Genomic DNA, 27002 nt, shown 5'->3' with positions numbered 1-27002 from the left:
TTTGACCCTCCCTTCCTCTCAAGGTATCATCCTAAGTTTTTACTTTCTTTCACTAACAAACACTAGAAATAATTGTCTGTAACTTCTGCCCATCTTCTATGCCACCCACTCACTCCTCAAGCCATTGCAATCTTGCTTCCGGCTCCATCACTCAACGGAGACTCATCTCTCCAAGTTAGCAATCACCTCTTAACTGCGAAATCTGGTTTCCTTGTCCCGTGTTTCTTCTACTTCTCTTTAGCTTTTAATGTTGTTGACAGCTCCTTCCTTCTGCATTTCCTTTGGCTTTCTCCTGATCTGACTACTCCTCCTCAGTTTTTTTTGCTGAATCATCTCTTGCCTCATTAGTGTGAGTGCTCTGACCTGTGCCCAATCTTCTTCTCTCTCCTCCTTTCTCTTGCTTATCTCGATTCCCATTAGTCCAAATACCATCTCTACACAAATGACTCCCACATCTATATTTCTAGTCCGTAATATCTCTGATGACCTCCAGGCATATATCATCAGCTGCCTGTAGTCTATTTTCTCCTGGATGGATGTCCTTTCAACATCTCAAACTTAGCATGTCCAGAATGGATCTTCTACCTTAAATCTGTCACTCTTGCAAACTTCACTTTTTCTGTTGAGAGTATCACCATATTTTCCATCACCTGGGTTTGTCATCCCTGACTATCCTCTCTCTTCTCAATCTAATCAATTTACAAGTCTCCTTGAGTCTATGTTGCCTGTGTCTCACATTTTTCCACTCATATACTTCATATACTAGTTTAGACCCTTATCACCTTTCACCTAGACTACTAAAATAGTCTCCCTAATTGGTCTCCCTACTTCCAGTTACTCCCCTTTCTGATCCAGCCTCCACAAAGCTGCCAGAATAATCTTCCTGAGGCCCAGGTCTTACCTTGTCATTCCTTTGTTCCCAAACATTCGTAGCTCCCCTACACTGCCTGTAGGATAAAGTACAAATACCTTGTCTGGCTATTGAAGCCTTGTACTATCTGGCTCCCGTATTCTTTTGTATTATTATCCTTCCATTAAACTGTACTGCTGACCATTCCCCAGATTTGAAAATCTACTTCCCGTATATATATTTGCACAGTCCTTTTTCCGTGTCTGAATAGGCTCCGTCCTCATTTCTACCTCTCGGAATCCTTATCTTCAAGGCACATTTCAGGCACCACCTTCTTTGCCAAACCTTGCTTGATTTCTCTGGTTTTTAGTATTTCTTTTTTCTCAGTTTTTCTTGTCCTATATTTCTTTGTATATTTTGCCTCTCCAATCCAACCTTAAGTTCCTCAAGGAAAAGGACTGTTTTCTTTTTGTGTTTTTAATCTCCTGGGCCTTAGATGCTTTGGTATAGGTGCTTTGTAAATAAGTCTTGGATTGAATTGTATTGAAATTCTTCTTAGAGCAAAGTAGGATCTGTTTTTATAGTTTTCCTTCATGTTCTTTCTTGTCAATTATTTATTCATCTTTATTGTCCTTCATGAACATTGAGAGAGAGGGTGGCAAAGTGGAAAGATTAGATTTTTGTCTAAATCATTAGATTTGTCAAAATCATTAGCTTTTGATTCAAATTCAAATTCAAATCTGTAGGAGCTTAATTCATCTTTTCCTCAATCCACTCAACCTCCTTCATCTACCATCTTCATTCAAATTCTTACTGCTACTCACTGCCTTTGTGACTTTTGAGTAGATCAGCCATCTCAGGCCTCAGTTTCTTCATCTATAAAATGAGAGGGTTGAATTCCATGACTTTCCACCTGTAATAGGTGATTCTATGATCTTTATTCTATATAATTAATGAGATCTTGGAGGCATTGGGGTACTGGAATTGAAACTGAATTTGAGTCCCAGGCTCACTACTAGATAGGTGTGGCTTCAGGCCAGTTACTTCACTTTTCTTATCTATAAAATGGCGATCACCATACACTACTTCACAGGGTTGCTGGGATGCTAAAATGAAACCATGTAGGTAAAGAATATCTAACTATAGAGTGATATGTAAATGTCAGTTGTTATTATTACAATAATTATGATTACTTCTTCAATTTATTGAGGTCCTTTAGATTTCTAACCTCTTACAATTTTTCTCATGTTGTAGTCTTGGAAGAATTTCGAGGAGTATCAAAAACCTAGCCCAACCCCAACAAGCTGCATAAAGTACTTTAATGCAACAGAGATGCAAGAATTCATCTGTGACGCATCAGTTTGGCAGATCTCAGCCATTAAATATCTTAACTCCCCCTTAATGTCTTAGTAGATGGCCTTCATGGGTCTCTATGTTGTAAATTTTTTTTTCAATCACTTGGTGACCAACCATCTAGTGATGAGCCTTTTCAACATTCAGCCTGAATGTTCCTTGGATGACCGATACATTGTGGAGCTCGTATTCGAAGCCTTTCCAGCTTGATTGGACTTGCCAGAGCTTATCACCCTGTGATGTTGTAGCTTGCCTTTAAGAATCCAGAGTGCTACAACAGACTGGATCAGGTTTTAAGAGAGCTGCATAAACAAAAGCAAGGAAAATGAGTCTAATTATACAGCTCTGCTTTGTTTTGTTGATAATGGGCAATGGAGTGCGCAGATCTCCACCAGTTCGGACACTTACCCTGCTTTTACCCATGCGGAACGATCTTAAGAGTTGAACTCTACCAGATTGTCTGGCAGTAGACTTTAGCTCTTAAGATTGTTCTACATGGGTAGTATACTAATTAACTTATTAATTAAGCTCACTTTTGGTTAGTAGGTGAACTCTTGGGTCCTCAAGATGGGGTTAAGTTCATGGATGGAGCTAAATTTTTTTGGGGGGTTCAGGAGAACCACATTGCTTGACGATTTGATTTCTTAATGATAGACCAATGACAACGTTTGAATGGGTGGTCAAACGATACAAGATCATCGAGATACCCAGGAATTGTGCTTCTAAGAGCTGTAATCTCTCTAGAGAAGGAAGAAATGGAAGGTACAGTTTCCCTCTGGAAGGCTGACTCGAGAATCAAAGGTTTCTGGTGTTTCTGCCTTAGCAATACCACTCTCTAGTGATTCTGCTTTACTGGCTGAAAGGTTCTTCCCAGCTGGGATTTCTGTGCCTTTTGCCGACCGTTTCCACTTTAACAGGAGCACAGAGCCAGGTCTTATTCATCAGCCTCTAGCAAAGTGCTTTGCATGTAGCAGGCACTTAATAAATGTTTGTTAAATTGAATTGACTCAGATGTTTTGCTAGTTTTTCCCACAGCTCCAAGTGGCCTTTCGCTCTCAATGCTACACATCTCTGAGATACCTGAATATAAATTTAGTCTGGATAAGTGGATGGTGTGCAAGCAGCAGCAAATAAAGACCTACGGTTAGAAAGAGAAAAGATTTAAAATCAGTCTTTCTGATTCAGAAAGAGCCCTCTGACCAAAGGTGTTCTTGGATTTGGACAATGAAGGAGGACAATTTATTTCATCTACCTGCTGAAGCCATAATGCTCAACTCATATTCAGGTAATTAGGGCATAAATGTTTCCCCAAGGGCTTCTTGGGGCATAAACAAAGAGAACATCTTTTTTTTATTATCTGTTTGCTTTCCTGAAAGCACCAAATTAGGGATAGGACTAATGGGTTGAGGATGCTTAAAGCCAGTTTATTGTGGCTTGCTGGCAGCATATCACCATCTGAAAAGCCATGCTGGTGAAAAAAAACATCACTCATGGCCTAATTTAAATAATGGCAGCGTCTTTGCAGTGATGACAGGCTGTGACACTTTATAGGTTTTAGACGACTATTCCTGCACTTTGTAAAAATGGATGAGCTGCCAGCAGACCTACAATTATCGCACACATTCGTAATTTTTAAAGGAAAATTGAGTGGGCAGCTGCCATCATGCCCAGGTAAATTTAGATGAGTGAAAGTGTCCATCAAGTAATTTCTGAGATTGTGACCATGTCTAGATCTAAGCCAGGAAGCCTCTTTTCCTGCTTTTAAGTCACTAAAATACATCTGTAGAAAATGAGGAGAAGCTGGAAGGAATCAGAACAAATATCTTGAGAGTGAGAAGAGTAAGAAAGAAACGATCTCCCCTCTCCCATCCTAACCCTTTAGGATATTATTCCATAGCTCTGTGGCCATGGATAGACCATTTGACTTTGCTAATCTTTGGAGTCTTCAGTGAAATAAGTGTAAAAATATTTGCCCACCTAGGGCTAAATGATGTTCATGAAAACACTTTGTTTTTACTTCAATATTTGTAGGATCTGTAATTTCACCACCATAACCACTCCCTCCACACACCCCCATTGAGATCCTTCTAAACCATCTGGGACTTATTAGGTTGTCTTCTGAGAATCTTCTTCTTCCGATAATCTTCTGAGATTGTTTTTCCTCTAGGCTGAAAAATTCATCACCTGGTGATGAGCCTTCCGTACTTAGGCTGGCCCAAAGATGATAGACATACAGTACAATAGGCAGTAGATATACAAACAGGCACTGCCATTTCTTAGTCTCCCAGCTGGGTTCTATATACATGTGGTACTTTCTAATCTTCACTTTCCCCCACATTACATCCACTTACCCAATCAGTAGTCAAACCCTATCAGTTCTATGTCCATACCTCTCCTGTCTATTGTCTCTACTCACATAGCCACCACCCTGTGGTTCAGGTCCTCCTGCCTGGATCATTGCAATAACACCCTAACTGGTTTCCATGTCTGAAGTATCTCCGCATTCTAGCCCATCTTCCGCAAAGCTGTCAAAGTTATTTTCCTGAAGTGTAATCTTGACTGTCACTTTCCTACTCAAACTCCAGTGACTCCCTATTTGCTTTATAATTATCATTTCATGTTTATCTCATCACTTTAAAATGTCTAATTTTGTGTTTTTAATATATACATTACTAGTACAGTAGTACATATATATTAATTTATAAATAAGAATCCCATTGGGAATATGTGCTCAATTTTTTTTTTTACTACTGGGTTATACCATCAAAAAAAAAGTTTAGAGGTTACTGGTCTAGTGAGGCAGTGTTGTACAGTGGAGAGAACCTAGTCACTGAGTTGGAGAACCTGGTTTCAAATCCCACCTCTGATGACCGTGAGACTGTTGACAAGTCACAAGTCAGTTTCCTCATGTGTAAATTGAGCCAATTGGTCCTCTGATCACTAACTGAATTGTTAGATTGTGAGGGATTTATACCATAAGAATAATCATCCCCTTCCCCCTTTACGTGCAAGAGATGGCTAAGATATGCATTCCTAGGCAAGAAGGGAGAAAAAAACCTGCCCTTTATTTCCTTCTTAAATTGTCTTCTAGCTTTTTTTTGGACATGAAGAGAATTGGTTTTATTTGCTGGCAGTCTTACACAATTAGCACTAGAGACAGAGAAGCTATTGTGTATCCTTTCAGAAGCTGGGTAGAAAAATCCCTAAATGAGGGCTTCACAGTGTTAGAGGAATCAGTAAGGCTAGACTAGAGAATCCTGTCTTCTTATTGTGCCCATCTAGAATGGGTGCCATATGCCACAGTGTTGTGGAAAGACCATTGGTCTGAAAGTTATACCTGTGGTGGGTTGAAGTCCAGGTTCAGTTATTTACTAGATACCGTGGGCAAATCCCTTAACCTCTCTTGCCTTCAATGTAAAATCAGGCCAATTACAGCTCAGTACTACCCACCTCAGCATCAGAGAAAAACGTGGTGCAAATGACAAAGTACTATGGAAATGTGAGCTATTATTATCCTTTGCCCTCCTCTTCCAGCACGGACATGCAAACATTTATTGTTTTCTGTGGCTTGCTAAGTACAGAGAGTCGTGCTGAATAATAATAGAATTGTGAAGCCTGGCTGGCCCGGCAAGAAATAGTGCTTGCCAAAAGTTAGTTGTAACCTTTAATATCAGATGTACCAATGTCAGGAAGAACGCCATTTTTTTTCAGAGGTGTCATATCTTTTGGCTGGAGCCACTACTTAGAAAACTGGGTAAGCTTCCCCCACTGAACATCCACTTTGGCTGAGAGGCAGTGGTGTAGTTTAAGGGACCTGGTGTGGGAGTCAGGAGACTAGGTTTGAGTCCTGGTTCTGTCACTAATTAGCTGGGTAACCGGGCAAAGCATTTCTTTTCCCTGGGTCTCAGTTTCCTCATTTGTAATGTTGTGTATGAACTTTCTTTGTTCAAACTCAAGTGTTGCTGAGTTGTTCAGCTCAAGCCTGGCCTTTGAGTTTCATCACTCCCCATTCGAAGACCTTGCTTTCTTTATCCCAAGCACTGCTCCTTTCTTAGGTCTCAGTTGCCTTGTACTTCATGCTTATCACTCATAAAGCCTGCCATCCTGCTTTGTGGAACTTGTTTCTTGCTTCTGGCCCTTCAAGACCAGGCCTACCTCTACCAAGTTTACTTTCAGGCCAATACCCATGGTGTACACTCAGCTTAAGTCCTCAGGTCCCACCCACAGCCCCATGCATCCATTTCAGGATACATGGGGATCATTTTCACTAATATATTCAGTAGGCTAATGACCCACAACCCAATCCTGGTGTATCATTCTGACCTCCTCAAATAGGATCAGATGTCTTTTCCTTTAAGAAGCTGGAAATAATATGTATTTACACTTAAATAAAGTATTTTAGCAATCAACCACTTGATAGTGGTAGGGCCTTTGGGCTATTCAAGTGAATAATTCTGGATAACTCTATTAAAACTAACCCCTCTCCCTCTGCCCCCTCCTCCCCAATAGCCTTATTTCCAGGAATTGTCAAAGCGATCCAGTTGTCCCCCAGCTCATGTCCATAAACTTATGCTTATAAGTTATGCCTGTAAGTAGGTTACTCAAGACCAAAAGTACGTGTATCCAGCACTTCTGCCCAGGACTTCCCTTCCCCATCTAGAGGTCCATTTGTTAGCACTTTTTCTCAGTGTGTCAGCCTTAAGAGACCTGGTGTGTTGTAGATGAGAACACCAAGAAGTGTCTGTTGCAGAAAAGGCCACCCAGAGTTTTAGACAGATACCTTATCTAAACCAATGTGTTGCCACCCTAGCCTTAAAAATCCATTGTTATGAATTTTACATTAATAAATGGTATGTTGTCATTGTGGTTCAGTTGGTTTTTGATTGTTTTCTTGACAAAGATACTGGAGTGGTTTGCCATTTCCTTCTCCAGCTCATTTCACAGATGAGGAAACTGAGGCAGACAGGGCTAAGTGACTTGTCTGGAGTCACACAGCTAGGACGTGTCTGAGGCTGGATGTGAACTCATGAAGTTGAGTCTTCCTGATTCCAAGCCCAGTTCTCTATCCATTCTGTCCCCTTGTCCTTTGTAAGAGTGAGGTTACTTTAAGTCATAGAGTGCAAAATAGCATGGGAATGACTTCTTTTTCTATTTGAACTTTCTACTAAAAAAAATACAGAGATGATGGCATCAAATGTTTCTAGTCTATCGCTCTTCCTCTTATAAAATGCGGAGGTGGATCATCCATGGGCAAGATGTTGGGAACTTTAGCTTGTTTCATAAATAGATCTATTATTGAGAGAGAGCATGCTGTAGTGGAAAGAATGCTAGATCTGTACTTGGAGTTAGTAAAAACTGCTCAAATCTTGCTTCTGGGTCTGTTAGCTCTGTGGCTATAGGCAAGTCATTTAATCTCTCTGAGCCTCAGTTTCTTCCTCTGTAAAACAGGGACAATAATATCTGAAACACCTATCTTCCAGGCCTGAGGGCTGAATGAAAGAATACATGTAAAGTACTTTGCAAACCTTAGAATGCTATTTAAATTATATAATATATGTACATACATACATTTATCTATACACACATCCACTCATTCATGTATAAATGCTATGTAAAAGTTAACTATTATCAGTTCTGGTAGGTGAAACTAATAAATATTGAGCTCCTACTATGCACTTAGAAGGGTTCTAGCACTGACTCAAAATCCATACATTCAGGATAACAAAAAGAACAAATGACATAGCAAGTATCTTTATTTACGGAGACATTTTTTGTCTCTAAATGCAATTATTGTTTCTAAGGTGACATCAAGAGATGCTTGGGTTAGGGAACAATGGTAATCTTTCTACACTATTTCCATTATTAAAAGCAATTAAATGCTAGGAAAAGTGACACTTCTCTGGGATCTTTGACTTTTGGCCCCCACCCTCCAAATGATTTTATTCATTTATTTAAATTTTTTTTACTTTATTTACTTGTTTATATTTAGAGTTACATTTTGATTCTAAAAAAGTAGTTTAAAAATGCATCTAGACGAAGCCACTCCCCATCCACCATAGCTAGGCCCCCACGCTCCTCACCAAGGCTTCTCCCTGTTCCTGTTCTTTGGCCCTTTTTGTCTTCGTGCCCTATAAGCTATGCCCTCCCCACAGGTTGGTGGTATGGTCTATTTAGTGGGAAGAGTTTTGAACTGTGGCTCGGGAGTTCCCGTTTCTAATCTTTATTACTGACTCCTTAACTCATCATAAACCTTCTACAAGTCACCTATTTTTCTTGTGTTTCCCTTTGCCTGCCTGTAAAATGGGAATGATCATGCCTATTGCATCCTAAGGAGAGTTAGGATAGATGAGATAACAGGACAATGCTTTCCTACTTAATTCATTTGAAAGCAAAGCAAAACAAAACGCCTCGCTTGGTGACCCTTGTTCTTCTCTAACCTGCTGCTCTGCTTGTATAAATATTCGATGGCATTTACAATGTCATTATGTTATTCCCAGTGCCTGGTACACAGTAGGGGTTTAATAAATGTTTTCGATTGATTGATATTAGAGAAACAGAGGATGAGAGAAAGGATGTTTGTCTCAACCCTTTCCCCTTCCCCCAAGAATGTGCACCAGGTGTTTGCCTGATTACAATACCATAGATAGCCCTGGATACTAAGTCCCAAAGAGCGTAAAAGAGAAAGGGAACCTAGCCAGCACCAGCTCAATTCAGCTTAGGTCAACATTTATTAAGTGCCTATTATGCCTGAGTCAGTGAGATGAGTATTTAAGACATAGTTCATGCCCTTGAGGACCTACAAACTAGTACTTGTGTAAACAACTCTAATTTAATTCAAAATTGAGTATGACAAGCAGTAAGAGAGGTACAGATAAAATACTATGAGAGAACTGAAGAGAAATTATTCCTGGCAGAGGAAGGAGGATTGGCCCAGTGAGTGCTTCAAGGATGAGGTGACATATCTATCTGAGTTGGGCCTCAAAGGATAAGTAGGGTTTCAGCAGGTAGAGGTGAAGATGGAGTTGAGAAAGTAGAGGTAGTTCTTCCTGAAAATAATGGAAAAGAGGAGGAAAGGCATAGAGATAAGTCTGACACTCCCACTCACCCCTCATTTTAGGGAGCATTGTAGGACTTGTTACACTCTGCCATGACTAATTGGCTGACTTGGAGCCCCTATAACACCTGCTTATTATTTGTCTGAGGTTTTGCTCTTTTAGAATGTTGTTGCTGCAGTACCACTTTTCCACATTCTGAGAAATGTAAATAATCAACATTGCTTATATATTCACATTTATATATGCAGCTTTATTAATCAGTGAGGCCTTTACTGTTGGGATTTTCATGTTTTAGAAGTGTGTTCCACTTACATGGTATTTCACATGTAGAATCCCAAGGGAAAAAATCTACAAGCTCCTCAATAAGGCTTTTGATCCCTCACTTGGAAGAATAAACCAAGGCCATGCCAAGACTATCTGACTTTTACCAGATAATTTAAGAAACAGAACTCCCTGGGAAGATTTAAGCCTATATTACTTGGTGTCTTTCCTGTATGTATTAATTGTCCATGTTTTTTGCTTTTAGCCCTGAAACCAGCCAAAAGGTCTCCCCTTCTTTTCCCAATAATAATTCCATTGGCAAAGTGTGCATTTGGGCTCAGAGAGCCCTATAGCACCTGACATCCTAAGACCTTTCACAGGGAACATTTTATTTTCATACTTTTATCCCCTTCAACCAATTAATGTGCTCAAAGATCCCCAAAGTGGATCTTTGTAGGTTTCAAAATCAGAAGTAGCGGACAATACCTGGAATCCACCAATTATATTGTCTTGGAACTCCTAAAAAACAAAAATCATCTCTAACATGTCAGAGATGGGACCTTTTCTACACATACACACACACACACACACACACACACACTCATACACACAGAAAGCTGGAGAGGCAACTTTGAAGTTGTCATAATAACACCTCAATCCAGTTGTGGATTTAGAGGACAGCAGCAATCTGGCTTTTGTCTTCAGCTCTTTAGCAAGGCCTTAAGAGAATAACTTTTTGTAGTATCTGGGCCTAGTGTGAGCACCCAGAACACTCAACTCTTCTCTCTCTCCCACTTTGGACTGGTTTGTGGACTCCAGATTGTACCTACCCTGAGAAGAGCAGGTTTTCCTTGAGAGGGTGGCCATGAAGCTACAAATCAGTGTCAGAGTCCTAGGTTTGAGGTAACTCACATCTACTCACAACTGTAGATCCTGAATCCTTCCAGCATGCTTCACATTTACAAATTACTGAATAAGACACCATTCACCCTTAATCATGAAGCATTTACTAAATGTAATACAAAGCAAATATAATAAACCATAAAATTAGGCCACACTTTCCCACCAATATATGTAGTATCTGTGGAGGAAGAATGGGTGCAAATTTATAGGAACCTAGCAGGGAGGCATTTGAGTATAGAAACCCACAAGCACGAAATATTTGACAGCTCCGGACTTGATATAGTTAGGAAAAATCTGTACCGAAGGCCACTTGAACATGGCCTCTTCTTTTCTCTGTTTTCTGCTCAAACCGCTCTTTGACTGGGCTCTAAGGCAGTAATGTACTCTTTTAGTAAAAGTAATTCCCCCAAAGATGGGATCTGCAGAGATATTCAGACCACATCTCTTGTACTCTGAGGGGTTTCTCCCTTTCAAGTTTTGGTGGCAGTGAAAGAAAAAATAGGCAAGTCTCTTTCCCTAATCAGCCCTGTTAAGCTCAAATCAACAACCAGTAGCAAAGCTTCTCCAGTCAGCTCAGCTCCCAGCAGCCAATGCAAAGCCTGTCCTCCTCCAGTCAGGTTCCTCAGCAGAGAGGCAATGAAAGCTAGAGTCTAGATCAAAGATATCCTCTCAGCTATCAGTTTGTCTGCTTTTCTGTAAGCCATCTGCTCCACTGGACACAGCTGGACATGGCTCCTTTCAAGTAACAAGCAGCAGTATCATTTTTTTATACTTAGCTTTTTCTATCTTCTTCACTCTTATTCTCATTCTTCTTTGGTCTCTGACTTGATTCCTGCTTCAAAGCAGGATCTTTTTTTTGTGTGAAGTGACTCACCTCTATTTTTGGGTGATAAACCAAAATTCACATTTCTGTCAGACATGCCACAAATTAGCAACATGCAACTGTCTCACCGTCACCCCAAAGTTCTAATTATCAGGGTTTCCTAGCTACCTACCTCACGGTCCTCATAATAGTCACATGCAAATTAGTTATTAGGAAATGACTGGCTATATTCGCTTTCAGTAAGTAGTTTTTTCCCCTCTGAGGGTTGTTTTTTCTCAGGTTCTCTCAGAATTGTTTCTGTTTCTTCCCAAGTATTTTTCTAATTTGAAAGGGGCTCCACCTTCTGCTTTAATACATCTTTTATTGGACACATGAGTCTTGTGAAGGTCTTTTTCCTTTCTCCCTGGGTCAGACACTGAGTTCCCACATAACCACTCATTTGGAGGGACCTTTGCTGACACATGTAGGAACTTATGCAGAAAGCCCTCAATTGAAGCGAGCACTCTCTAATTTAGTCGGGTCAGACAGTGAGATACAGTAAGTAGAGAGAGAGAGTGTAGGTTGATCTTGTGTTTTACATTGTTATCTCATTTTGTCCTGACGACAATCTTGGGAGGTAGGTGCTATCATTATCCCCATTTTAGAGTTAAGTAAACTGAGGCAAGCAGAGTTTAAGTGACTTGCCCAAGGTTACATAGCTAGTAAGCATCTGAGGTTGGATTTAAGTGCAGATATTCCTGACTCTAGGTTTAGCACAAACTATCCTCTATGCCAAGGGAAGGTCAGGATAGGATAGTGAAGACCTGAGTCCTTCTAGAAAGCACAGGGAAAGTAGTTATTGGAGAGGAAGAGATTGAGGATGGAGAAGGACCGCATGATTGGCATGTCTCATGACATTTCTCCATAGTTCATTTCTTAACTCTATTTAATTATCTCTTACAAAAAAATAAAAGGGGGAGTTTTGCATCATTTACAGAATTGTCATCAAAGCAAACTTTTACATTTTCAGAGTCTTTGCTATTTCTGATGAGGGAATAATCAAGAACGTCCAGACTCCACACCTTTATTGTGGGATGGGAGAAGAAGGAATCAGACATGCATCCATTATATTATTTTTCTTGTCATTTTAAATTACTAGGTGGCAGTTTTGAAATACTGTACATGACTGAATATGGCCTGAAGTAAATACCGTGTCTGATGCTGGCAGACAATAGATTTCCATGAGCCTGAAGCATGCAATTTTTGAAACTCTCTTTTTCTCCTCCCCCTCACTTGTAGTTTAGGGTCATTTTTATAAATAAAAATAAGAAAATGTAACCTTAAAAACTAAAGTGCAAACAATGAACTTTAAAATTTGGCTATTTACATGTTGTCATCTTTTCCTCTTTTGAGGGAAAATTTCCTTTTTGATTCGCAGTTTTTTTTCCTTAGCTCGTCCCTTTCCCCTCTGTCTTGCCTCCCCTCCATCCCATCACTCACGACTATAGTCTTTCCTTTGTGCCTTTTTCTCTCTTCATTTTTCCATTTTTCTTTATCTTTGAAAAACCGTATAGTATTTTCTTCATTATTTTTGTTGTCTTTCTCACATCAAAGGACTTTCTCCTGAAGGTGAACCCAGGATAGAAAGGGGAGGGCCACCAGTATGGCAGTACCACCTTTAGCTTTTTTACAGCCCTCAGGGTTAATTCCCATTTCTTTTTCTCCTCTCACAGCTAGCCCATCCCTTTACCATGCCTCCTATCCTCAAGGTTTGGATATCTAAAATTGAACTTGCCATTTTCACCCTGACTAAGATGTTCTTCCTGATGTCTCTATTTCTGCTAAGAAAAGCGAACACAAAAGAGATACACAGTCATGTTTTATTCTTCTGTACCTGAGTTTTGTCAGTTCTTCAGTCATAAGCTCTTTCCCTGGCTGTCTATCCCTTCCCATTTTCACTGTCACTGCTCTACAACTGAACTAGGGTTCCAATCCTGGCTCTGCCAATTTACTAGTCACATAACATTGAGAAGCAATATGCTGGAGCTAGCTCAAGCTTGTTCAAGAGAGCTGATTGTTAAATCTTCAGTGTTCGTTTCACAAATGCTACAAATCAGGACTCGATTTAGCATTTTGTCAATTGTCTACACTTAAGAAAGTGATGGAGAAAATGTAGATTAAAAATGTAGATTAAGCTTCAAAGTAGATTATGTGTACACTGTATTTTTCTGGAAAGCCAATTGTTAAAACATTTTCCAGTATGCCACTGGGTATAGTGGATACAAATGCTGGTCTTGGAAGAAGACCTGGGGTCAGATCCTACCTCATATACATACTGGCTGTATAGCATTGGGCAGGTCACTCAGAGCCTCATCTGTAAAATGTAAGTTGGATTTGATAACTTTTAGGTCCTTTCCAGATCTAAATTTGTGATCCTGTAAGTGTTGACTTAACCCTCTGAACCTCAGTTTGATCATATATAACAGAGATAATAATTCTTGGACTGCTGATTGACAATGTTGTTGTGAGGATCAAATAAATCAGGGCATCTTAAAATACTTTGTAAACTATAAGATATTATATGTGTAATGAGAGTCGATCAGGAGAGCCCCAATTTGGTTTGATGAGCCACAATCCGCTTGATGAGATTACAAGGTGTGGACCTTTGAAGGAAGGGAAACGTTGTGAATGGAGACACGTGCCCTTGCTGAGAGGACACAGCATCTATGACTGATCACTAGTGACTTGAATTCTCTCCAAGATGGTTAAAGATTAAGATTAAGGAGAATGGATTCTGGTTCAAAGAAGCTAATCTCCCTCTGTGGTCTATAAATGTCAGCTGTGAAACAACCTACTCTTTATTTTTCCTTGCTTTCCCCACTGTTGACTTCTAGGAGAAACATACAAGTGGCCCATACCCAGGTAAGCCTGAGAGGGAGAGTACTGGGCTCTGAGCTCCTTGATATTGTCTTCTGCCATTTAGTTACCTTTTCTGAGCACAAATCAGAGACTAGAAATCCTGAGAACGGACCTTTGCAGTTCTATAATGTCTGGTCTCTGTAGTTTCTGTAACTCCCTACTTATTATGTGTATGAGGATGGGCAGCTAGGTGGCACAGTGGATAACATGTTAGGCCTGAAGTCAGGAAAACATCTTTGTGAGTTCAAATCAAGCCACAGAGACTTACTAGCTGTGTGACCCTGGGTGAATCATTAACCCTGTTCGCCTTAGCTTCCTTACCTGTAAAAAATGAGCTGGAGAAGGAAATGGCAAACCACTTCAGTATCTTTGCAAAGAAAACTTCAAATGGGGTGACAAGGAGCTGGACATGACTGAAAAAAATGTAAGGATGTGCTTTTGTTTCTGAGAATTTTATGACTGATAGTGCTTTCCTTCCTCCCTGAGAAAATGAAATGAATTATTATTGCTAGCTATAAAATATATAGATTCATTTATACATAGCTATATTAATTACCTTAAATCAGTTGTTGAGCTCAAAGATCCCAAAGCACAAATATGGAATTAGAGGTAGCCAATTTTGCTCCCAAACCATCACTATCCTGGAACTTCCAAAAAGAGGGAGCATCTCTTAATTCATATCAGAGATGAGACTTTTTCATACTTAAAATCTGGAAATCTGGGAAGCTTTCTTTGGAAATGCAATGCCATCTCAAACTGGAGATTCCATACTACCACCCCAGTCTGGAAACAGATTTGGAGGTACACAATATTCCACTTCAGTCTCTACTGGCTACAGAGAATATCATTTAATAAATCTATTTTGGACCCATAAAATCTTATTTATGGGTTTCCCTTTCTTCTCCCTAGTGGGGGCACTCATCAAAGATAATAGAAAGATAACAAAGATAACAGCAGAGCCCATTATGTATGTTAGATATGTGCATCCTTTACAACCCCTTTCTTCCTATCTTTCAAGTCTTTACCTTCTCTTTACCCTTCTCCACGAGCTCCATGATTCAGCAACACTGGAATATTCACTGCTTCTTGCCCATGACACTCCATCTCTCTCTACTCTGCTTCTTTTTACTGACTGTCCCTCATATCTGGAATAATTTCCCCCTTGACTTCTGCCTCCTGGCTTCCCTGACTTCCTTCCAAACTCAGCTCAAATCCCATCCTCTGTAAGAGGCTTTTCCTGGTCTACCGCTTTCCCCAATCCCAATCTGTTAGTGCTTTCCCTCTGAAATCATCTCTCATTTATGTTGGATATCTGTTATGTATGCACTGTTGTTTCCATGTTTTCTCCCCCATTATAATGTGAGTTTGATGAGAGAGAGACTATCTATTTTGCCTTCCTTTGTATCCCCAGCTTTTAGCACATGGGTTGTATGAATATGTAGATATATCTTCCATACTGAGGCATGAGTAGATGTTTCTTGAATAGGGTGTACCCCTCTCCAGGGGGAGATTGTGGTTTCTACCATCAGGAAAGCTGAATGAGGACACGTATAGGTACTTGTTCCTTCCTTTGCCTATCTCCAATGGCCATGAAGGAGACTGAAGCAAGTGCTGTGGAGTGCTTAGAGTTTTGTTCAGGTGTCAGAGACACCAAGGTTATCCACTGCATCCTAGGCCATTGCCAGCCATCCTGACTTTTGTCTTGCTACTGGACTTTGATGACTTAGGAAGAGAGAGATACTAATGGCTTTGTGCAACTCATGCACCAGTCAAGACATCACCCTGTGATGTTATTGATCCTCTTTGGAAACTAAGGGTGAACAGCAACAACTCAAAAGGACTAGAATTATGTCTATATTGCTGGTCTGGAGTGTACAATTTTTAGGGGTTCAAAACAAAGCTGCTTCTCTAGTCACTAGGGGGAAGGGTAACTCCAAGCTTATACCCGCTGGCTAAGACACTTCTCACCAAATGCTAGTTTTACAGAAGACCATCATGAATAGTGAATAATGAGTAAACCCGCTTATCCAAGTAAAACAGCGAAAAAAAATTGGAGAAGTTCTACAGATTTGAAAGTACTAGAACATATACAAGAGTAAATGAACTCTTTGTTGGGAGCAAGAAAAAGTCTTCCCTCCAACCAAGACAGAGGCCCTGATCTCACTTATCTCCAAAGACTTCTGAAAGGCAAACTGGAAGTCAGGGACATTCTGAGAAGCCAGCTTCCCCTCCATTTCTTTAGTTTCTAAAGTCTTTCTCTACCCCCTTGCTGGACTTGGTCCCAAAGATAATCTAGAACCACATGTCCCTTCTTGATCAGCAACTCTGGCAACAACTCTATCCTTCATGCGGGAATGCAAGTTGGTGTTAATATCCTTTCTATCAATCAGGAGTCTTCTGCGTATACAGTGGCATGAAAAACAGCCCGGCCTTGGAAACTCCTGTGTCTCATAGATTACTCATTTAGGAAGCAAATAAAGAAATTTTAATGAGAAGAAACTGATCAAGTCTCCTCTGCATTTTCAAATTCCTCAAATTCAGGGAACCCTCATTGTATTTGCTGTGGTGAGCGGACCCATTTTAGGGATTGCCTCATCAGTTATTCTGAGTGCTAGAATTAGCAAGAATTTAAAAGTCCCTGACTTCAAAAGTTGGACATCACCTCCCAGAGGGAGAAGATTGCCAAAGCCATGTCAAATGATCTGGGCCTGACCAGTTCTGTTGATATTGCTGCGAACTGCTCAGGACCAAGGTGAGTGAGAAATATTTTTTTTTTAGCAGTCCCAGAAAAGGCTTTTTCCTTTCAAGGGAATCTTAGTGTAATGGGTTGAATGTCTTATGGTATTGTATTTGTCTATGAGTTCCTATTTGTCCTTTGAATCTCATGCACTTTCTCTCGTGGATGAAATAAAAAGGCTTTTCTATTTCTAATGCTTCTATTATAATTGAATTCCTATACTTTGGAAAGCCTCACTAGGAGCTATACATAAACTATATTTTATACATTTTTTTTTCTGGAGAAATTCAGGTTGGAGTGGCGCAAGTCAAAGAGAAAATGACTTCTTTGAGATTACACCTCCATGATGAAACAAAGTCCATACATACTCAGAGTCCTCGAGGGAAAGAGGAGAGGGAGGGGTCCTGGGTCATATGTACACATGCATATATACATATATTTAATATATATATACACACACACATACGTTATTAAATAAGATCCTTGTTACTTCATATATGAACTATTGCACTAGTTTTCTAATGCATCCCTTGCCTTCTTTTACTTCTCCCTTTAATCCAGGTGTTTGCTCTTGAGCTAATTTCTTAAATTTATTGCATTTAAAAAATGTAAAAATCATTCTTAGCTCCGAGGCTGTACAAAACAGGTGTGGGAGTATTTGTACCCCAGAGTTTGCCTAAACCTGCCTAATCTGTCCTGCCCAGTCCTACCTCCAGCTTTTTATATTATATTTATATATATATATGTATATATATATATATATATATTTGGTGACAATCTAAAAAAAATTAACTAATCTACATTTTCCAATGTATTTGATGCATCTCCCCTCCCAAGGAAGCCATTCCTTATAACAAAGAATAAAAAAATAGGGGAAAAGTTGAACAAAACTAACCTATATATATTGCATAAGGGGCTTAGATTATGTATGTGCAGGAGGCTTGTTCCATATCTCTTTAAAGAGAGAAGTAGAGACCCAATAAATTGATTCCACGGTTACTCAGGGACTCCAGTGGTGGCAGTATAGGAAAGGAGGAATCAGGGCTGTAAGAGTGGGCATCACTGGTAATTGGAGCCCAGAAGGGCGTGACTCCTGACTGAGCTCACAACTTTGTCAGTCCCGACCAACAAGAAACTCATTAATGGATAGAAGGATATGGCCCTTTGCAAGAAACATCCAGCTCCAATTTGTAAGTGCATTATGATTTCTTGCCTATGAGCTATGACATCTTCAGAGAGAATCCAACAGAGGTGCAGGGGCTTTCAAACCAGAAGAGAAGGCAAATTTGCTGACGCTCCTTAGAGAAAATTGCAATTAGGAGGACAGATATGCCAGAGGGCAAATTGTATCCTGGGGAGCTGCACGGAGCCACTTCTGGAGGGATTTCATATGAGGCGTTTCCTGGGGCCCCACAAAGACATTGAATAAATATCTGTTGACTGAATGAATGAACATTTTTACAATTTCGAACATGATCTGTCTCTCAATTCTCTCTTTTTAAGAAAAACATTTCACGTTAGACTCCCTAGACTTTTCTGTCAGACTTTTCTATCACTTCTTTGTCCTTTGGCCATGATTGAGGAATTGGTTGGACTATGCTTTTCTTCCCTTTTTTTCTTCCCTTTTTCAGCCAGCTGCTCCTTGGGCCCCAGGGATTTTTGCTGCATAGGTGGGGAGGGTGTAGGGAGGGGAGAAGGGATTCAAGCTCTCTCAGAATAACCTCAATTTGTAGCCACATTTGTGACTCAGTGTTGTGATCCCTGCCTGAAACTCTTTCTCACAATTACTTAAAAGAAAGAAAAAAAAAATGAAAACCACCCATGTAAAGCACTTGCATATTGGAGCTGGGTGTTTCTTGCAAAGAGCCAGCTCCTTCTATTGGTTAATGAATTTCCTCTTGGTCAGCCTGTGCCATCATGCTGGGACCTCACAGAAGCTGATCCCACCTCTACCTGACACAGCTGGCTGCTCATTACATTCCTAGGATTTTGAAATGGGAAAAAAAATCTTTTTTTTTCTTCTAAATAGGCTACATTTCTGTTCACTCCCTGAAACACAGAGGGTACGTTGCAACATAAAGGCAAAGGTTTGTTCCCAAGAAGGGGAGAGGAAGCAGAGAAACACTAAAGGGAAAAGAGACCCATCCATACATGACAGGAAAACCAAAAGAAACTGGGAGCGCTGCACACAATGGGCCACATGGCCTTTGTTTCACTCCTGGCTGACTCCTTTTGAATTAGGGGACGTGCCAAGCTATGTGGTAACTCAGAGTCCCTTGCCAGGCTCTGGGTATTTCTGGCCTCTTAGCATCTGTCCTGTTTACTCCTCACAATGAATGTGAGGGGATTTCTTCTTGAACTAATCACAGGGCCTCACAGGATGGCAGGCATCATTTCTACCTCTTGTTTCATGTAAAGCCGAGGGATGGGCTTCCGGTGAGACCCCTCTTGTTCATTCTAATTCAGGCTTTCCACTCCCTATCGCCCTCCTGCAGATCCATTTGAAATATTGAATCTCTGATGTAGCCACAAAGAGTAGTTTACCTTCCAATGCTTTCTTTTCTAAATGCCTTTTTCTTTCCTTTAGAAACATTTTGTATGTGATTTAGAAACATTTTTGGGGGGTGGTGTATGTGCATATGAGTCAGCATTCATAATGTAAATAACTTAAAATTGGAGCCAAATAATGTTGACTTTATTTGAAATTACGTAAATATACAGTAAGTCTAAAATTAGGAAAATTTCATGATGCATTGTGGACAAACTCCCCTCCTTCACTCTCGGGGTGGTTGTAAAGCTCTAATGAGACTGTGTGTGTAAAATGCTTTCAAAACTTTAATTCACTACCTAAGTGCTGCTTATTATTATTACTTTATCATTTCACACTGCTTCTCTTAAAATATCTTCTTGATTGAAAAAATACCACTCTCACTTCTGATTAACTCCTTCCAGAAGAACCCTCCATTATAAACAAATCAGTATAGTTAAACACACACACACACACACACACACGCTCATTTCGTCTACATCATAGGTCTAATTCTTTGCCTCTAGTCCACCACTTCTCTGTCAAAAGTTAGGAAGCATGTTTCACTGTCAATCTTCTGAAGTCTGATATCAGAGTTCACTCAGCCTCAGTTCATAAAAAATCTCCCCTTTGCCTTCTCCAAATTGATCATTTTTTATGGTGCAATAATATTCCTTTACTTTCATATGCCACAATTTGTTCAGCCCTTCCTCAATGGGTGGGCACCCACTTTGTTTACAATTCTTTGCAACTACGAATGAATATTTTTCTTCATATGAGACTTTTTCTCCACCATCTCTCAGTAACTTCTCTTCTTTTGAACAATGAAATTCACTTATGTTCTCTCTCCCCGTCTTTGTCACTGTCATCTACCAACCTCTCTCCTGTTCTCTTCTATGATATGAGGCCCTGGACTATTTACTTCCTACCATCAACCTTTGTAACTTCATCATACACAGTGATAAACCTTTTGACTTTACACAGTTCGCTGCACTTCTCAGTTCCCATGAGAACTTCCATATGAATGTGAACCAGCCACAAGCATCATCACTCAGGATCATCCTACTTCCAGAATTTTCATTTCCCCCTTCTCACAACCTCCTGTCCCTACAATTCTCCCAAACTCTTTTTTGCTGAACTTGCTTTTTTGTCTTTATTTTGATCTTCAGTCCCTTAATTATTATTTATTCCTCTAATTTATCAGCCTGCCCCTGGCTTCGCTTTCTTCCTTACCTAGTCTAGGTTCCACAGTCACTTATATCAGAGATCTTTTCACTCACATCTTTAATCTGATCAACCTATTGTCTTTCTTGCATACTTTCCTTATCCATGTAGTGTCCTGGTAAATACCACCATCCTCTTTCTCTTACCTTGTGATTCTTGTGGGAAGAAGACAGGAAATCTAGCCAGCTGATTGTATTGCAAGCTCATGCAGTCCAACCTTACCTGGACCCTCAATACAGCTCAGCAATCCTTTTGATTACATCTCATTGATTCCTTATCACGTTCCCCATAACAGGTGTTCTATACCTTTACTACTCTTCTCAAGTTCCTGAGCCACATCCACTCAGTTTTGGGGTAAATGATCTTGCTTACCCACTTTATTGACATGTGAATTTCCTCAGCTTCTCTGTTTTCTGACTCAAAGTTTCTCTTCTTTCTGTCTCAATAATAAAAAAAAAACTCCCATTTCTTTTTGATTTTTTGGCAGGGCAATTGGGGTTAAATGACTTGCCCAAGGTCACACAGCTAGTAAATGTGTCCAGTGTCTGAGGTCAAATTTGAATTCAGGTCCTCCTGACTCTAGGGCCGGTGCTCTACTCACTGTGTCACCTAGCTGCCCCCAAAATCCCTTCTTTTCAATGCCAATTCATTCATGTGTTCTCATTTTCATCCCTCCTGCCTCCTCTGGTACCTTACACCACCAATCATTTCCCTTTTCTCTTGTGTCTTCAATCTCTATTCGGTCCATTGGCTTTTTCTCTTCTACCTGCAACTATTTTCAGATCTCATTTCACTGAAAACAAACTTTCCCTAGACACTGCTACCCCTAGGATCTATTGTGCTTTCTCCTCTTCACCATCAAACATATCAAAAGAGTACTCTGTACCCCCCTTTCACTCCTTGTTGTCCATTAACTCCTCAACTATTGTAGTTCATTTTATTTATTACCTCACTGGTCTACTGAAACTATGCTCTGGAAGGGTCACCAGTAACATTATTTCTTAATTGAATGGGCTTTCCTCAGACCCTTTGCGGACCTCTCTGTTGCCCTTGTTTTTACTTTTGTCCACCCACTCCTTAAATTTCTTTCCACTTGTGAATGTCCTTTTCTTTTCTATGTGATTGTCAATATGTACCTTATAAGGTGGGCTTACCCCTTGCCTCGACAGGGAATCTTTTTTTAAGACTAAGTCTCCCTATCACACATAGGCTGCAAGTATAGGGGCTACTCATGGGCCTTTTTCCACTCTAATTGGCACGAGATCCTTGATCTTCTCTGTTTCTGACCGAGGCAGGTTTGTTCTTCCTTAGAGAACCTGTTATTCCCCGTTTCCTTCACCAAATTAATGCTAAACTTAGTGCAGATGCCTGACAGACTTAGAATGGCATCTTTTAACTTAGACTTTCTCTAGATAATATTTTGTTAGAAGGTAAAATCTATAATAATTGAATTAGGGTCCATTTGTCAGGGATAGCTTAGTTCAGTTTGTAATTCATTCTTCAGGCTTAGAAAGTCAGAACTGGCTTGACCCAAGCAGATATATCTGTGGATCCAGGATCCAGGCAAACACCATGATAACAATGACCAAAAAATCTCCTACTTAAAGCATTTAAAGTTCACAAAGCCCTCTCCTCACAATGATTTTGTGAAGTATTGCGAGTATCATTACTCCCACTTGATAGTTTGGTTAAATGGATTGTCCATGTAGTAATTTGGTTAAATTGTCCATATAGTAATATAGCTAATAACAACAATCATAGGAAACATTTATATTGCACTTTAAGATTTTCAAAATCTGTTTCATACGTCTTATCTCATTTGATCTTCAAACCAACCCTATGAGGCAGGTACTATAGCTATTATTCTCATGTTACAGATGGGGAGACTGAGGTTAAGTGATTAGTCCTTGGTTACACTCCCAATAAGTGTTAGAGGTAGGATTCAGACCCTAAACTTGTTCAAGTAACTTACCTCAAATAGATGAAATCTCAGGGTTAATCAGAATCGAAATATTCAATGGGGCTCGTGGGTTTTCTGAAAGACCTTGTAGATGCATTACTCAATTGCTATGGATAATCTCCGAGGAATGTGGGAGAATGGGAGAGGGAAGATCAATTCATCCAAGTACAGATTCCTGGGCTTGAAATTTATTCCTAACAAATGTCTAAAAGTGATGATTAAACTGATGGTTTGTGGGCCTTTAGAAAGAGAAATGATTACCACTAGGGGCCAGCGTGAGCTCATTCTGGTTCTCGTAGGAGCTTGAGAAGTCATGCAAGACCAACCTCATCCCCTTCTTGGATGGGGTTATTGGAATGGTAGATGAGAAGAGTGATGGAGATGTATTATATCTAGATTTCAGTAAGTTATTTAACAAAGTCTCTCACAATATCCTAGTGGACAAGCGGGAGAGACTTGGGCTCATTGATTTTAGTGCAGTTAGGTTGATTTATAACAGATAGAAAAACAAGATCCAAAGAGCTTTGATGAAGTGAGATCTTTAGTGACATTCTGTAAAATTCTCTATGTGGCCCTTTTGTTGTCAACATTTTTATCAGTGACTCAGAGAAAGATATAAATGGCATGCTTATCAATTTGTAGATGATATTATGCTAATATCTTGTGCCACAAAATCAGGATCAAAATAGATCTCGAGAACACAGAAGAATGACTCAAATCTAATAAAATGAAATTTAATAGGAATAAAAATGGTCTTGTACTCAAGTTCAAAAGATCAACCTCACACGTGTAAGATAGGAAAGAAATATCTGAACACAGTACATGGGAAAAAGACTTAGTTTTTAATTTCAGATTCAGTAGATGTTGATAAGCACTTTTATCACATGCACTGTGCTAGGTACCAGGGATATGACAAAAACAAAATAATATGCACACTCACATGAATACATAGAAATAAATACAAAATAAGTTATTTGCCCCCAATGCAGTTTTGGGGAATAGAGGCATTAGCAGTTAAGAATCAGGACATGCCTCATATTGGAGATGAGTTCTAAAGGAAGTTAGGAATTTTAAGAGGCAAAGTTGAGGAGCAAGGACATTCTAGGCATGGGGTATAGTTTGTACAAAAGCATGTAAACTAGAGATAGATTGTTATGAAGAGGAATAACAATTAGGCCAGTTTATCTGGCATGTTGAATATGTGAAAAGAAGTAATATGTTATAATCCTAGAAGGTTAAGCTGGAGCCAGATTATGCGAAGGACTTTAAATGCCAACCAACAGGTTTGTATTTTATGCTAGAAACCAGAGGGAACTGCTGATTTGACCACAGGTTTGATGTGTTCTGACCTGTGCGTTAGGAATATCACTTTGGCAGCTGTGTGGAACATGAGTTGGAGCAGGAAGAGACTAGAGATAGGGAGCCCAGCTAAGAGGTATTGCAGTGGTCCAGGTGAGTGGTAATGAGGGCATAGAACAGGGAGATCTATGTGGAGAGAAAGAGATAAATATAAGAGATAAGGAGGGAGTAGAAGAGATAAGATGTGGCCACTGATCAGTTATTGTGGTAAAGGAAAGTGAAAAGTCAAGAATGTCTCTAAAGTTGCAAATCTGGCTGACTGGAAGAAAGGAATGAACAGTATAATGTGGCTTTGTAAAAGCTAATATAATCTTAAATTGCATTAAAAGGATTATGGTGTCCAGAATGTGGGAGATGATAGTCTGAATGTATATTACCTTGGTCAGCTCTGGGTACCATATTAAACAATGCAAGCAGGGCATAGCCAAATATTGACAAACTAGGCTGTGTGCAAAGGAAGATAGTTAGAATGGTAAGGAAACTTGAAGCCATGTCATTTTAGAACCTATAGAGATGTAGCATGGAGATGACAATGATGAGGTGCTGTAATAAATGTATACAAATATGTGAAAGGCTCTCATCAGGAAGAGGGGGTCCACCTCATCTCTATCCCCACAAAGTCACACTCCAGATTTATCTGCTTTCTTCTACTGTGCCCCTTTGAAAAATCTGTTTCATAATAAACAAACTTCCTTTCATTTTAAACCTGGTACTTTCTCAATCTTTCCATTTTCTGACACTCACTGAGACCTGGCTCTCTCCTGATGACACTTCTTCCCTATCCCTGCACTGATTACACTCTCTCATACCCCCTGTCTACTGGTTGAGGTAGGAGAGTCAAAATATTCCTTGATCCCCACTACTATTTACAGACTTTCCCTCTACCACCATCACTGAGCAACTTTGAGGATCATGTCGTCCCAATTTATTCTCAATCTAGATCCTAGTGACCATCATATATTGAACCCCAGGGCAATATGCTTTCTTCTTCAATGAGTTTAATGCCTGGCTCAGAATTTCTATCCCAATTCCTGCCCTCTTACTAGGAACTTTATTATTTTTCAAAATTTATTTTATTTATAATTTATGGAATAAAACAAGCATTTCCATAACAGTGCAGTAAAAAGATGATTGTACATGAAACTGCAAATCTGCTATGTACAAATTGCTATTCCTTTCAAATGTACTACAAAATTGTCATGTAAATTAATTTTTTTCTTTTTTCCTCCCTACCCTTCCCACCCTAGGGATGGCTACCATTAGACACAAATAGGTATATATCTATATCTATATCTATATCTATATCTATATCTATATCTATATCTATGTCTATGTCTATGTCTATATCTACATCTACATCTACATCTACATCTATATCTATATCTATATCTACCTCTACATCTATATCTATATGTAGATAGATAGATATATAAAATTATTCTACACATTTGTTTATCATTTCTTTCTTTGGATGCAGATAGTGTCTTTCTTCACATGTCTTTTATAGTTAATTTGAGTATTTATAATAGACAAAATAACTTATTTGCCCAAAATTGGTCTTAAAACAATATTGCTATTACTATATATATATTGTTCTCTTGGTTTTGCTTATTTTACTCTTCATTATTTCACGCAAGTCTTTCCAGGTTTTTCTAAAAGCATTGAGCTCATCATTTCTTATAGCACAGTAGTATTCCACCACCTTCATATGCCACCACTTGTTCAGCCATTCCATTTCAAAATAGCCATATTAATGTTTTTTCGAATACACTAACTTCCTAGGTTCTCCTGCTACTCAGTTCCCATGACCAGCCCCTCTATTCCTCAGCTACACGTAGATATTCATACCCTTGATCTTGTCATAATCCGCAATTGTTTCACTTCTGTGTTTGTGAACTCTGAAGTTCTTTTATCTCACCATAATCTTTTAATAATTTCATCTTATGACTCAACCCTATTCTTTTACCTCACCATTGTCATCACCTCTTAGTTTATTCCACTGCCATCACTTCTGCACTGATTATACGCTTCATCTTTCCCTATCTTTATCTTTATGTTTTGGGGATCCAATTCACCTTTACACTATTCTCCATTTCCAGATCTCTTGCTGCCTTGTCCTATTGCCGACCATGTCTTGATAAACCATCCATCTCCATGTGATACGTGGAGTTGGAGGAAATTTTCAAAACCTATTGATTTGGCCCACTACAAACATTGTTATCGGGTCCTCATGCAGCAAGGCAATCCATCTATTTTCTGTGATCAACTTGCCACCCCACTCTCCTCTATGGTTGTTTGAAATCTTCTGGTCTCTCCTTAATCCTCCTACTGCATGCCAACTGTCTTCCTCTCTGCTGAGGCCCAATCTTGTCTCATACTATTGTCTCAGAGCTCCCTCTTCACCCATGTTCCTCATTTCACATCACTCAGACATCTTTCCCTATTATTTCTTCCTTCACTCCTATCTCTGATGAAGACTTTGCCAAATCAACCAATCTATGTGTACTCTTGATCACATCTACTTCTCAAGGAGATTGCCATAGTTATCACCCCCACTCTGTCTCTAATTTTCATCTCTCCCTGTTTAGTGGCTCTTTCTCTGATACCTGTAAACATGTCCACGTCTTCCCTGTCCTTGAAAAAATCCTCAGTTGATTCAAATGTTTTTGCTAAATATTGCAACATATCTCAGCTCCCATTTTTTACTAACTGCCTTGAAAAAGCTGTCTATACTAGCTATTTTGAGAAGTATTGTATTTTCTCTTAGTTGGGTGTTCAAGATGAGGCTGGATGACATTGGGGTTTATAGAGAAAGTTCATATATTAAGGAGGGATAGGAACAGATGAATTCTAAATTCTTTTCCAACTCTGCTATTCTAGGTTTCTATGGTTGGAAACATTATATGACATCAAGACAAGTTGGCACTGTTTTGACCCACTTGTTGGTCATTGGGCCATAAAGGACCAGCTCTTGGCAAAATTATGAGATATACGGTTTGTCTTTATTGTGTTCCAAGCTCCTCTTTTACTTTCTCTCTCCCCTGCATGTGAC

This window comes from Trichosurus vulpecula, chromosome 4 (assembly GCF_011100635.1).
Source record: "Trichosurus vulpecula isolate mTriVul1 chromosome 4, mTriVul1.pri, whole genome shotgun sequence".
Lineage (NCBI taxonomy): Eukaryota > Metazoa > Chordata > Mammalia > Diprotodontia > Phalangeridae > Trichosurus > Trichosurus vulpecula.
Note: the sequence above shows the minus strand (reverse complement) of the source record.